This window comes from Carcharodon carcharias, chromosome 8 (assembly GCF_017639515.1).
Source record: "Carcharodon carcharias isolate sCarCar2 chromosome 8, sCarCar2.pri, whole genome shotgun sequence".
Taxonomy (NCBI): domain Eukaryota; kingdom Metazoa; phylum Chordata; class Chondrichthyes; order Lamniformes; family Lamnidae; genus Carcharodon; species Carcharodon carcharias.
In genome coordinates this window covers 54,638,083-54,653,091 of record NC_054474.1, presented here as the reverse complement: position 1 = coordinate 54,653,091, position 15,009 = coordinate 54,638,083, and the positions used below count along the sequence as shown (strand labels likewise).

Below are 15,009 nucleotides of genomic sequence, written 5' to 3'. Positions count from 1 at the left end.
ATCAGGATAGTGCTTGGCCAGAACCATTCAGAGAACAGCAGCTGCAGTGTAAATCCATTATAAAATTTTACACTGACATCCACACTTTGGACAGACACGGGTCAGCTGTATTGAGAATTGTAAATTGTTCTTAGAGAAAAAAAAGTCATATCTCAAATGGAGAGCTTCTAGATGTCAACTCCTGACTTCAATGCTTTTTCTGCAAATCATTAATATGGTTCATAAATAATTAAGTTCAAATCTGAAATAAATGTGAAGTGCTGGGGGTGTAGCCAGTCTAGACAGCACCTTCTCCCTAATGTGTAATCAGGAACCGTCACTGGAATCTATTGGAAAGATGATCAGATGATTCTCATTTTAGTGCAGGTAATAATAGGCTGCATTTGATATGGGCTGATCGCATGACAGAGTCAGGTGATTTGCACTGTGAATGACTCACTTCTTTAAGAAACTAGGCCGGTGCCGTGGAGAGGATGTATTACATCAGCTGCAGCCAAACCCTCATCTCAATCAATCCAAGTTACTCTACACTCCACTATACCCTTGTGTTTTTAATACTTGAAGACAAACTTGAAGGCACTATATATTATTTGTCCAACTTGTGGACTGCTTTACACTTGTCAAATTAGATAGAAAGTGGTGTGAAAAAGAACATGAAACTTTATTCGGCGTTAGATTACAATATTACTGTTGGACTTACCAAAAACACTTTAAATGGACTGACGCAAAAAAATCAAAGTATCAGTTAACTATCTGCAAGATACAGCATCGCACAATAAATAATATTTCTATTGACTCTACAAAATAAAATGGGCTCTCCATTATGTGCCCTAAATTTTAGCCTAGAATTTCCTGGAACATTTCAGCATAACTGAGTGGCATTGTGCTGTTTTCGCCCCCTCGAGGACATTTGTGCGTAACTGATTTTCACTGGTTTTATACCAAAACATTGGTATGTATGAATTTCTTCGACAATTCGTGATGTTTCTGAGATACAAATGCTGAGGCCCTCTCCTGCTCATTTACATAACCCCATCTACATGCAAAAGAACAGTCATGCATTGGCATTAGATTTATGCACAACATTTTAGGTGTAGCATAGCCTGCAGTCACTCTATGTCACCCTATTTGAGATCACGGAAGTTTGATAAGTTTTATTTGTGAATTCTTTTAAAAATTTAACGAGACCAGCACCATAATTAACCAAAGCGCTGTCAGTCTCAGTGCACACAAAATGTTTCAGAACCCTGAACTCCCAACATGTTCAGAATGACTATAGCAGCCAGAATGGCCTTCTCAAAGGGCTTGCCCCTGTTCTCTATAACAATAAAACAGGAAAAAGAGCAGCAGAGACAAAATCCTCTGAGAGTGAGGCACCATGGCAGAGAATGGCAGCTCCCTCATTATTATGCCAGATTTTATATTTCAGCATGAGCAAATAAGTTGCGTGAAAAAAAAGACTTGGTGTAAGTTCTGTCAGCCAGATGGGTATAGACACCAGAGTATTTTATGTGTAAATGCAATACAGAGAAAATGCAGGCCTAACCTCAAAATTTGAGAACAGCACAGAACCATATTGTGTTGGAGCATTTCTCTGGTGATGTTTTAATATGGGTGAAATTGGTCCTTCACATCATCACTGAAAGTTATTCCCACAGTCTTTTCTCAATTTCGCCCAGCCTCCATTCCATCCTGTCTCTGCTGCTCAGAATTAAATGCCACTCACGTTTTCAATTTTTGTTTCCCACGCTTTAGCTTGCCCTCATCTCTTTGTGAGTTTTTTTTATTTCAAGGTTGCAGTTATCCCTGTTAAAAACAACATTTATTGCCCATCCTTAATTGCCCTTGAATTGAGTGGCTTCCTAGACCACTTCAGAAGATGGTTAAGAGTCAACCACAATTGCTGTGGATCTGGAGTCACAGGTAGGTGAGGATGACAGAATTCCTTCCCTAAAGGACAACATAGGTTTTTAACAACAATCAATGAAAATTCCAATTCTAGATTTTTTTAAAATATTCATTCACGGGATGAGGCGTTCTCTGGCTGAACCTGCATTTATTGCCCATTCTTAGGTGCCCTTGAGAAGGTGGTGGTGATCTGCCTTCTTGAACCACTGCAGTCCATGTGGTGTAGGTACACCCACAGTGCTGTTAGGAAGGGAGTTCCAGGAATTTGACCCAGCAACAGTGAAGGAACGGCAATATATTCCCAAGTCAGGAGGGTGAGTGGCTTGGAGGTGAACTTCCAGGTGGTGGTGTTCCCATCTATCTGCTGTCCCTGTCCTTCTAGATAGTAGTGGTTGTGGGCTTGGAAGGTGCTGTTTAAGGAGCCTTGTTGAATTCCTGCAGTGTATCTTGTAGATTGTACACACTGCTGCTACTGTGCATCGGTGGTGGAGTTAGTGAATGTTTGTGGATGTGGTGCCAATCAAGTGGGCTGCTTTGTCCTGTCCAAACAAGTGGGGAGTATTCCATCACACTCCTGACTTGTGCCTTGTAGATGGTGGAAAGGCTTTGGAGAGTCAGGAGGTGAGTTAATTGTTGCAGGATTCCTAGCCCCTGACCTGCTCTTGTAGCCACAGTATTTATATGGCTAGTCTAATTCAGTTTCTGGTCAATGATAACCCCCAAGATGTTGGTAGTGGAGCAATTCAATGATGGTAATGCCAATGAATGTCACAGGGCAATGGTTAGATTATCTCTTGTTGGAGATGGTCATTGCCTGGCACTTGTGTGGCGCAAATGTTACTTGCCACTTGTCAGCCCAAGACTGGATATTGTTCATGTCTTGCTGCATTTGGATATGGACTGTTTCAGTATCTGAGGAGTTGCAAATAGTGCTGAACATTGTGCAATCATCAGCGAACATCCTTACTTCTGACCTTATGATGGAAGGAAGGTCATTGATGAAGCAGCTGAAGATGGTTGGGCCGAGGACACCACCCTGAGGAACTCGTGTAGTGATGTCCTGGAGCTGAGGTAATTGACCTTTAACAACCACAACCATCTTCCTTTGTGCTAGGTATGAATCCAACCAGTGGAGAGTTTTCCCCTTGACTCCCGTTGACTCCAGTTATTCTAGAGCTCCTTGATGCCACACTCGGTCAAATGCAGCCTTGATGTCAAGGGCAGTCACTCTCACTTCACCTCGGGAGTTCACTTCTTTTGTCCCTGTTTGAAACAAGGCTGTAATGAGGTCAGGAGCTGAGTGGCCCTGGTGGAACCCAAATTGGGCGTCAGTGAGCAGGATACTGCTAAGCAAGTGCCACTTGGTTGCACTGTTGTTGACCCCTTCTATTACTTCACTGATGATGGAGACTAGACTGATGTGACGGTAATTGGATGGCTTGGATTTGTCCTGCTTTTTGTGTACAGGAAACACCTGGGCAATTTCCCATATAGCCGGGTAGATGCCAGTGTTATAGCTGTTCTGGAACAACTTTGCTAGTGGTGCAGCAAGTTCTGGAGCACAAGTCTTCAGTACTATTGTTGGAATATTGTCAGGACCCATAGCCTTTGCAGTATCCAGTGCCTTCAGCCATTTCTTGATATAATGTGGCATGAATCGAATTGACTAAAGACTGTCATCTCTGATGCTGGGGACCTCCGGAGGAGGAGGAGGCTGAGATGGATCATCCACTTAGCACTTTTGGCTAAAGTTTGTAGCAAGTGCTTCATCCTTATCTTTTGCACTGATATACTGGGCTCCTCCATCATTGAGGATGGGGATATTTGTAGAGCCTCCTCCTCCAGTTAGTTGTTTAATTGTCCACCACCATTCATGACTGAATGTGGCAGGACTGCAGAGCTTGGATCTGATCGTTGGTTGTGGGATCACTTAGCTCTGTCTATCTCTTGCTGCTTATGCTGTTTGGTATGCAAGTAGTCCTGTGTTATAGCTTCGCCAGGTTGACACCTTATTTTTAAGTATGCCTGGTGCTGCTCTTGGCATGCCCTCCTGCACTCTTCATTGAATCAGGGTTGATCCCCTGGCTTGATGGTAATGGTAGAGTGGGGGATATGCCGGGCCATGAGGTCGCAAATTGTGGTTCCAATAGAATCCTGCTGCTTCTGATGGCCCACAGTGCCTCATGGATGCCCAGTCTTGAGTTGCTAGATCTGTTCAAAATCTATCCCATTTAGCACGATGGTAGTTCCACACAACACAATGGAGGATATCCTCAATGTGAATGCGGGACTTCGTCTCCACAACGACTATGTAGTGGTCACTCCTACCGATACTGTCATAGACAGAAGCATCTGCGGCAGGTAGGTTGGTGAGGATGAGGTAAGTTTTTCCCTCTTATTGATCCACTCACTACCTGCCGCAGACCCAGCCTAGCAGCTGTGTCCTTTAGGACTTTGCCAGCTTGGGTATTACCAAGCCATTCTTGGTGATAGACATTGAAGTTCCCACCCAGAGTACAGAGTTAGTAAGGGGGACTTTGCAGGATCGACAGGGCTGAGTTTGCCATTGTCTTTTCTTGTGCCTAGGCTGATGCCAGGTCGTCTGTCTTCATTCCTTTTTTGTAACTTTGTAGTGGTTTGATACAACTAAGTGGCTTGCTCGACTATTTCAGAGGGCATTTAAGAATCACTTTAGGAAACCAGGGAGAAGGTAAGTTTGTCAGGTAAGTGGGTCGGATTGGGAGTGGTGGGGTGGGGGTGGGTCAGTTGATCGCGGGATGGGGGTGGTTCAGTTGGTTGTTGGGGGGATCGGTTTGTTGGGTTGGCTAGGGTTTCGGGTGGTCAGTGGGAGGGGGTTGGGTGATCAGGAGGGTTGGGTGGTCAGTGGGAGGGATCAGGTGGTCAGGGGTGGTGGTTTGTCGGAGGGAGGGTAGAACAGTCCTGTTGGGTTTCGGGGAGTGGGGGGAGTCCAGTGGGGGGTTGGGGTTCCATGGGGGGGTCGGGAGTGGGGCGAGTCCAGTAGGAGGTTGGGGGTAGTTGGGGAGTTGTCATGGGGGGGTCTGGGGGCCTCAGAACTATAATCACCCAGAAGTTAGAAGTGGTTTTCATTCTTCTAACTTTTTCTGGGTAACTGTTAATGTAAGACCGTCAGGACCATCCGAAGTTTACAATTTACTTGGTAAGCGTAGAAACTAGGAGCAGGAGTAGGCCATTCAGCCCTTTGAGCCTGCTCCACCATTCAATATCACCATGGCTGATCCACTGTCTCAACACCATATTCCCACTTTCTCTCCATACCCCATGATGCCCCTAATATCCAAAAAATTATCAATTTCTTTCTTGAATATACTCAGTGACTCGGCCCCACAGCCTTCTGTGGTAGAGAATTCCATAGTTTGACCACCCTCTGTGTGTAAAAATCTTTCCTCATCTCAGTCTTAAATGACCTTCCCCATATCCTGAGACTGTGGACTCTGCTTCTAGACTCCCCAACGAGGGGAAACATCCTCCCTGCATCTAGTCTGTCTAGCCCTGTTAGAATTTTATACTTTTCAATCAGATCCTCTTTCATTCTTCTAAACTCTAGTGAATACAGGCTCAGTTGAACCAATCTCTCCTCATATAACAGTCCTGCCATCCCTGGTATCAGCCTAGCGAACCTTTGCTGCACTCCCTCTATGGCAAGTATATCCTTTCTTAGGTAGGAGACCAAATCTGCACGCATTACTCCAGGTGTGGTCTCACCAAGGCCTTGTATAACTATAATAAGACATCCTTAATTCTGAACTCAAATCCTCTTGCAATGAAGGCCAAGATACCATTTGCCTTCGTAATTGCTTGCTACACCTACCTGTTTACTTTCATTGGCTGGTGTACAAGAACACCCATATCCCTTTGTACATCCACATTTCCCAAAATATCACTATTTAAACAATACTCCGCCTTTTTGTTTTTCACAACAAAGCATATAACTTCACATTTATCCATGTAATACTGCATCTGCCATGTGTTTGCCCACACACACTTGTTCTAAATCGCCCTGAAGCCTTCTTGCATCCTCCTCACAACCCTGCCCTGCCTCAGGAAACTTGGAAATATTGCATTTGGTTTCCTCATTCAAATCATTTACATATATCATGATATTCAGGTTACGATGAGAAGAAGAAGAGAGATTTTTAGCAGGTACAAGGGAAGCAAATCAGCAGAGGCATTAGTGGAGTACAGACAGTGCGGGGTGGAGCTTAAAAAAACAATTAGGAGAGCAAAGAGGAGATATGAGAAAATGCTGGCTGGTAAAAGTAGGGAAAATCCCAAGATATTCTATAAGTATATCAATGGGAAGAGGATAACCAGGGAAAGAGTAGGGCCCATAAGGGACCAAGGGGGCAATCTATGGGTGGAGCCAGAGGACATCACTAGAGAGTTGAATGAATACTTCACATCCGTCCTCACCCAAGAGAATGAGGATGAAGGTATCGAATTCGGGGAGAGAGACTGCAAGATTCTTAAGCAAATTGATATTGGGATGACAAGGTATTGGATGTGTTGGCAGGCTTAAAAGTGGACTAATCTCCAGGTCCGGATGATTTGTGTCCCAAACTGCTGAGGGAGGCAAGGGAGGAGATCGCAGGGGCTCTGACCCAAATTTTTAATTCCTCTCTGGCCATGGGGGAGGTGCCAGAGGACTGGAGAACAGCTAATGTGCTTCCGCTATTTAAGAAGGATTGTTGATATAAGCCAGGGAACTACAGACCAGTGAGTCTCATGTCAGCAGTAGGGAAACTATTGCAGAATGTTCCGAAGGACAGTATCTATCTCCACTTGGAGAGGCAAAGTTTGATCAGAGATAGTCAGCATGGCTTTGTCAGAGGGAGTTCATGCCTAACAAATTTGAATGAATTTTTTGAGGAGGTGACCAGGTGTGTAGATGAGGGTAGTGTAGTTGATGTAGTTTATATGGATTTCAGCAAAGCCTTTGACAAGGTCCCACATGGGAGACTTATAAAGAAGGTAAATGCACATGGGATACAGGATAATTTGATAAGATGGATTCAAAATTGGCTTAGTTGTAGGAGGCAGAGGTGATGACAGAAGAATGCTTTAGTGACTGGAAGCCAATGTCCAGTGGCGTACCACAGGGATCTGTGCTCGGTCCCCTATTATTCGTCATTTATATAAACGACATAGATGACTATGTGGGGGGTAGGATTAGTAAATTTGCGAATGACACAAAGATTGTCCGAGTGGTTAACAGTGAGGTTGAGTGTCTTGGGCTACAGGAAAATATAGACGGAATGGTCAAATGGGCAGATAAGTGGCAGATGGAATTTAACCATGAAAAGTGTGAGGTGATACACATTGGAAGGAATAATTTGACAAAGAAGTATTCAATGAACAGCATGGCACTAGCAAGTTCTGAGGAACAAAGAGACCTTGGTGTATGTGTTCATAGATCTCTGAAGGCAGAGGGGCATGTAATGGGGTGGCGAAAAAGGCATATGGGACACTTGCCTTTATCAATTGAGGCATAGATTACAAAAGTAGGGAGGTCATGTTGGAGTTGTATAGAACCTTGGTGAGGCCACAGCTGGAGTACTGTGCAATTCTGGTCGCCACATTATAGGAAGGATGTGATTGCATTGGGGAGTGGGGGGTGTAAAGGAGATTCACCAGGATGTTGCCTGGGATGAAACCTTTAAGTTATGAAGAGAGGTTGGATAGACTTGGGTTGTTTTCGCTGGAGCAGAGAAGACTGAGGGGCGACCTGATCGAGGTATACAAGATTATGAGGGACATGGACAGGGTGGATAGGGAGCAGCTGTTCCCCTTAGTTGAAGGGTCAATTACAAGGGGACATAAGTTCAAGGTGAGGGGCAGGAGGTTTAGGGGGGATGTGAGGAAAAAACGTTTTTATGTAGAGGGTGGTGACAGTCTGGAATGCACTGCCTGGGAGGGTGGTGGAGGCGGGTTGCCTCACATCCTTTAAAAGGTACCTGGATGAGCACTTGGCACGTCATAACATTCAAGGCTATGGGCCAAGTGCTGGTAAATGGGATTAGGTAGATCAGGTGTTTCTCACATGTCGGTGCAGACTTGATGGGCCGAAGGGTCTCTTCTGCACTGTGATTCTGTGATGAGCAGCTGGGGTCCAAGCACTGATCCCTGCTAGTCACGGCCTGCCATCCAGAAAAAGACCCATTTATTCCCACTCCCTGTTTCCAGTCTGTCAACTAATTCTCAATCCATGCCAGTGCATTACCCCCAATCCCATGTGTTTTAATTTTGCCCACTGGCCTCTTATGTGGGCCCTTATCAAAAGCCTTTTTGAAATCCAAATACATTACATCCACTGGTTCTCCTTTATCTATTTTACTAGTTACATCCTCAAAAAACCCCTGTAGATTAGTTAAGCATGATTTCCCTTTCAAATAACCCATGCTGACTTTGTCTAATCCCGTTAATGCTTTCCAAGTGTTCTGTTACCATGTCTTTTATAATAGACTCTAGCATTTTCCCCACCAATGTTGTTAGGCTAGCTAGTCAGTTATTCTCTGTTTTTTCTCTCCCTCCTTTTTTAAATAGCACGGTTACATTTGCCACTTCCAATCTGTAGGAACTGCTCCAGAGACTATAGAGTTTTGGAAGATGACCACCAATACATCCAATATTTCCAGGGCCACTTTCTTTAGTACCCTGGGATATAGATTATCAGGCCCTGGGGATTTTTCAGCCTTTAGCCCCATTAATTTCTCGAGCACCATTTTTTGGCTAATACTGATTATCTTCAATTCCTCCCTCTCACCAGACCCTTGGTTCCCTAACATTTCTGGGAAATTATTTATGTCCTCTTTTGTGAAGACAGAACCAAAATATGTGTTCAATTCTTCTGCCATTTATTTGCTCCCCATTATAATTTCCCCCATTTCTGACTGTATGGGAACTACATTTGTCTTTGTTAATCTTTTTCTCTTCACACATTTGTAGAAGATTTTACAGTCAGTTTTTATGTTCCCTGTAAGTTTACTCTCATACTCCATTTTCCATTCTTGATCAATCTTTTTGTCCACTTTTGCTGAATTCTAAACTGCTCTGATTCCTCAGGTTTGCTGTTTTTTCTGGCAATTTTACATGTGGCCTCTTTAGATCTAATACTATCCCTAATTCCTTTTGTAATCCATGGTTGAGCCACCTTTCCTTTTTATTTTTGTGCCAGATAGGAATGAATAATTGTTGTAATTCATGCATGTGTTCCTTAAATATTAGCCATTACCTATCCACCATCAACCATTTTAGTAAGGTTCCCCAATCCACCATAATCAACTTGCACATCATAGTTCACTTTATTTAGATTCAGAACCCTTTGTTTCGTATTCAACTTCTTCACACTCCATTTTAATGAACAATTCTATCATTTTATGTTCGCTCTTTCCCAAGATTGCACAACAAGATTGTTAATTAATCCTTTCTCATTGCATAATACCCAGTCTAGGATAGCCTGCTCTCTAGTTGGTCCCTCAATATATTGGTCTAAAAAACCATCATGTAAACACTCCAGGAAATCCTCTTCCACAGTATTATTGCTAGTTTGGTTTGTCCAATCTATATGTAGATTAAAGTCACCCATGATTACAGTTGTACTCTTATTGCATGCATCTCCAATTTCCTGTTTAATGCCTTCCCTTATGTCTCCATTACTGTTTGGGGGCCTATAGACAACTCCCACCAACATTTTCTGCCCCTTGGCATTTCTTATCTCCAGCCAAACAGATTCCACATCATGATTTTCAGAGCCAATATCTTTCCTCACTATTACCTGATTTCATCCTTTACTAACAGTGTTACCACAACTCATTTCCCTATTTGTCTGTCCTTCCTAAATATTGAATATGCCTGGAAGTTCAGTTCCCATCCTTGGTCACCCTGTAGCCATGTCTCTGTAATTGCAACTATACCATAACTGCTTATATCTATTTGCGCTGTTAATTCATCTACTTTATTGTGAAAGCTCCGTGCATTAAGATACAATGCCTTTGCACTTGTCTTTTTAACGTTATTAGTCATCTTAGCTTTATTTTGCACTATGACCCCATTTGTTTTACGCCCTTGTTTATTCTGCCTTTCACTTTTGCTTCTTACTCTTCCGTCTTTCATCTCTATCGTTGTTTCTCTCTCCTCTGTCTCCTTGCTCAGGTTACCATCCGCCTGCCATTCTAGTTTAAACCATCCCCTACAGCACTAGCAAACACCACCCCCCCCCCCGAGGACATTGGTCCCAGTCCTGCCCAGATGCACCCCGTCCTGTTTGTACTGGTCCCACCTTCCCCAGAAATGGTCCCAATGTCCCAGGAATCTGAATCCCTCCCCTCTACACTATTTCTTCAGCCATGTATTCATCTGATATATTCTGTTATTTCTACTCTCGCTAGCACATGGCACTGATAGTAATCTTGAGATGATCACCTTTGAGGTCCTACTTTTTAATTCACCTTCTAATTCCCTATATTCAGCTTGTAGTACCTCATCCCTTTTTTACTTATGTCGTTGCTACCAATATGTACCATGACCACTGGCTGTTTGCCCTCCCCCTTCAAATGCCTGCAACCTCTCTGAGACATCCTTGACCCTGGCACCAGGGAGGAAACATACCACCCTGGAGTCTCTTCTGCAGCCATAGAAAGCCTGTCTGTTCCCCTTACTATTGAATCCCCATCTCACTATAGTCCTGCCACTCTTCTTCTTTCCCTCTTGTGCAGCAGAACCACCCATGGTGCCATGGACCTGGCTTCTGCTTCTTTCCCCCGAGAAGACATCTCCCCCAACAGTATCCAAAACAGTATATCTGTTAGAGAGAGGGATGGCCACCGGGGATTCCTGCACTACCTGCCTTCCTCTACTCTGCCTGGTGGTCACCCATCCCCTTTCTGCCTGTTTAGTCTTTACCTGCAGTGTGACCACCTCACTGAACATGCTGTCCACCACAATCTCAGCATCGCGGATGCTCCACGATAATCCACCCACAGCTCCAGCTCCAAAAGCTGCAGCTGGACACAATTTCTGCACACATGGTCACCAGGGACACTGGAAATGTCCATGACTTCCCACATAGTGCAGGAGGAGCATATCACAGGCGCATACTCTGCTGCCATGACTTCCCTTTAGATTAACCTAGTTAGTTATTCCCTTTAAAGAACACGAATTACGCTAGGGGCCTTATTCGACTCCAAACACATTCACTACAGTCCAAAATCCTCTCCTTATTTTGTTTATTTTGTTTAAGCTAATGGACTGCAGCAGTTTAATTCGTATAAAAGGTAAAAGTGGAAGTACCCACCTTACCCTAATTACCAATCAGCTGCTTCCCCTGTGTCGTGTCACTTTTTGAATCATGACATCACTTCGAACTCCACCACCTGAAGGTCCTCTCCTCTCCGGTGTCGGCCTCTGTTTTTTGCGCCCTTTTATACCACTCTTGCTGACCTCTCCTCTCCAGTCTAAAACTCACCTTCTTCCAATCCTAACAGCAACTTTTAGTTAATTGCTAAATTAAAGAAAGACTAGATTTTAGATAGAATTTATCCCTTAAGTTAACCCGTAAACTCCCTGAGTCACCAATCTCTAACTGAAGCTCTCTACTGCAGCCAAACACAGCACTCCAGTGCAGACCAAGTCAGCACAATAAGATAGCCTACTTTTATACTCTCTGAACCTAGCATTTGAAAACCTGATTAAGTCAATTATTTAATTAACTAGTTACAGTTGCAAGCAGAGCCTCTATGAGCCCTGTTTTTAAGGCAGGACTACTTTCTGATGGTTCCCATTGCTGGGCAATGGCCCAATGGAAATTTGAATTTCCCAGGCAATTGCCATGCAATCCTTACATGGGGATATCCAGGGTGGGGTTCCCCAGGGCATCTTTGGGGTACCCCCAATTACAACATCCCAGTGCTCCGAATTTACGGGCCCAAATTTCTATCTCTCCCAAGTTCTGATGAAGAGTCAAATTAGACTTGAAATGTTAACTCTGTTTCTCTCCCCACGGATGCTGCCAGACATGCTGAAAAATTGGGATCATTTTTGGGTGATATGTGCAGAATAAAGGGTTAATTGTTACGTTTATGAGACCATGTTATTGAGGATGCAAGCATGACATCAGGGTCAGATGGCCAAGAAGCTCCAAGAGAGCAAGACACAGAATATTCTGTGTCCATAGAACCATGTGCTTACCATGAAGTAAATAGTGTAAATTAATAGTTTCAAGAAAAACTATACACCAACTATCTCAAGTAAATCATAAAGTAGGCAAGACCTCATCAAAAATTGAGTGTCCTTAAAGCTCCAAAATGCCTCTACGGTTTATTTGTGGGGTGAATCACGGTAGAGCTATATTGCTGAGGGTGTTAGTGAGGGCAAAGTCAACATCTGCCAAAATGGCACGGCTGGCATCAAATCAACATGATAACATCATGATCTGTTTGCTCTGCATACATCTGGCTGCTGCCTCAAGGAGCTCCTCACACAACGGCAAGCAGGAGACGTCAGCCTTGTAATGTTTTGCCATTAAAGGTTAGAAAGCCCTGAACTGTCATGCTGTTCCAACCTCCCGCTGTGCAGACACTGACACAGCTTGGGATCCATGCGCTGGGAAAATTGTAAAGTTGGTGGAAGATTGCAGTTAATTCAGTAATTCTCTACCTCGGTTGGTTTCCTGCCATCAGACTCAGCCTGGCCCCAGGCAAAGCGGCCAGAGACAGAAGCATGTTGGCAAACTAGCCCAAAGCATTTTTCTCTAATGTTACTCCTGCGTTGCCTCCAAATCCACCTCCAAGAGTCTGATAAAATTACCTGTTATGTGCAGCCAGGACTGCAACCTCTGAGCAGAGCAAGGACCATGTTTCCAGTGACTGTGATGAACTTTTATGTGTTTGGTTCCTTCCCGGTTGAAGCTGGAAATATTTGCAACAACTCACTGTGTCGTCCACTGCTGCATAAGGGAGGTTACTGATGCTCTACATTCGTTAAGAGCTAACTACATTTCATCCTCTTTTGCCAGAGAGAAGCAAGTGGACCAAGCACATGAATTCATGAGGATTGCTATGATGACAGAAACCTGAAATTCCATGACAGTAATCTGAACTTCCACTGTAGCACTCAGTTGTTGGTGACTGCTGGTCATGCTGTCATGGAAGCTGCAGCATTACCCCTCAAGTTGAGTCTACAAGTGTGTTAATGAAGTTAAGCTGAGTTGAGTTGAGCTCCCCCCAACTCACCTCCCAACCCCCTCCCATTGACCACCTGACTCCCCCAACCACATGCTCCTCTCTCTGGCCGCCTTGCCCGGTGTCAGGGTGAATCTGATGGCAGGAAGCCAATTGAGGTAGGGAATTAATGAATTCACTGCAATTTTCCACCAACTTTGCAATTTTCCAAGAACATGGATTCCAAGGCGTGTAATGCTGGAAGGGATGAGCTCCAAGCTCTATGCAAAGCACCATGCTAAGTTGGAGTCAAACTCTTCTGTTGCACCTTGATATTGCCCACAGGATTTCTGGCAGGTTTCTCATGCATCAAGCATTTTGTGGTGCGTAACCATCAACATTCTTCTGTACTTTACCCTATCAAAACCCTCATCTGAGTCCTCTGCAGCGAAGCCCGTGTGTGACCTCACCCTCGAACTGACAGCTGCACTATCCCTGTCTGTAGGCCTCCTTTGGCCAGTGTCTCTCTGCATTCAGATCCCGCCTCTAATGAATCTACCCTCTCAGAGAAATGCATGTCAGTATCTGAGCTTACAACAGAAAACGTGAAATTAAGGGATGATACTGTGTCTCCATCATCACTGTCTTCTTGCTGTTCTTCCATTGCCTGAACACTATTGGTCCTCCTGGGTATATAAATGAAGAAAGGCACAAGTGTAAGGTTGTGATGCAGACGTGGGAAGGGAGAAACAAGAGGTGCATGCCTATATCATTTGCAGCTTACAAATCAGAAGATAGTGTAGAATGAGGGAGAAGTGGGATGTGAGAAGGGAATTAGTTATGAGGATACCCTCATTTTTTATGGTTTCAGCCCCTGAGGCAATGGCATCAACAATGTATATCCCAATAATGGCCAGTAACATCTCTTCCTTGCGCATTCAGCCACACCTGTTCCCCCTTGGTTAGCTCCTGTTGCCTTGGGTTGTACACCACCTTGTCCTGCAAGAGAGAGGGAAGTGTGTTCGTGAGTATTGTGTAATTTTGTTGGCTGATGTGACTGTCACAGTTGAAAAGCTGGCAGTGTATGCGAAGTGAGAGATGTGGTTGTGAGGCTGGTAGAAGTGATAAGTGCATGAGGATGAGAGGAAACAAATGAATGTGAGGTAGGAACCCTGATTAATAGAGGTTGTTGGCAGTTGAGAAATGGGTTTGTAGTTACTTCAGCAGGATGTAAGGCTATTGGTAGAGTTGGTAGGATATGGTATTTCAACATTCTTTCAGCAGTTTTCCGCCAATTCAATTCACTCCATGTGATGTCAAGAAATGGCTGAAGGCACTGGATATTGCAAAGGCTATGGGTCCTGACAGCAATTTGGTAATAGTATTGAAGACTTTTGCTCTAGAACTAGCCACACCCCTAGCCAAACTGTTCCAATACAGCTATAACACAGCCATCTACCCAGCAATGTGGAATATTGCCCAGGTATGTCCTGTCTGCCAAAAGAAGGACAAATCCAACCCGACCAATTACCACCCCATCAGTCTACGCTTGATTATCAGCAAAATGATAGGTGTCATCGACAGTGCTATCAAGTGGCACTTACTCAGCAATAACCTGCTCACTGATGCTCAGTTAGGGCTCTCCCAGGGCCACTCAGCACCTGACCTCATTACAGCCTTGGCCCAAACATGGACAAAAGAACTAAATTCCCAAGTTGAGGTGAGACTGATTGCCCTTGACCTCAAGACCACATTTGATTGAGTGGCATCAAGGAGCCCTAGAAAAACTGCAGTCAATAGGAATCGGGGGGGAAAACTCTCCACTGGTAGGAGTCATACATAGCATAAGGGATGATGGCTGTTTATGTTGGAGGTCAATCATCTCTGTTCCAGGACGTCACTGCAG

General features: G+C 44.2%; 1 long non-coding RNA gene across 1 annotated transcript in view; it reads left to right on the top strand.

The window, feature by feature from the left end:
• The window catches only part of LOC121280990, a 36,419-nt gene that overhangs the window by 17,534 nt on the left and 3,876 nt on the right, over positions 1-15,009 (top strand). The window lies entirely within an intron of this gene.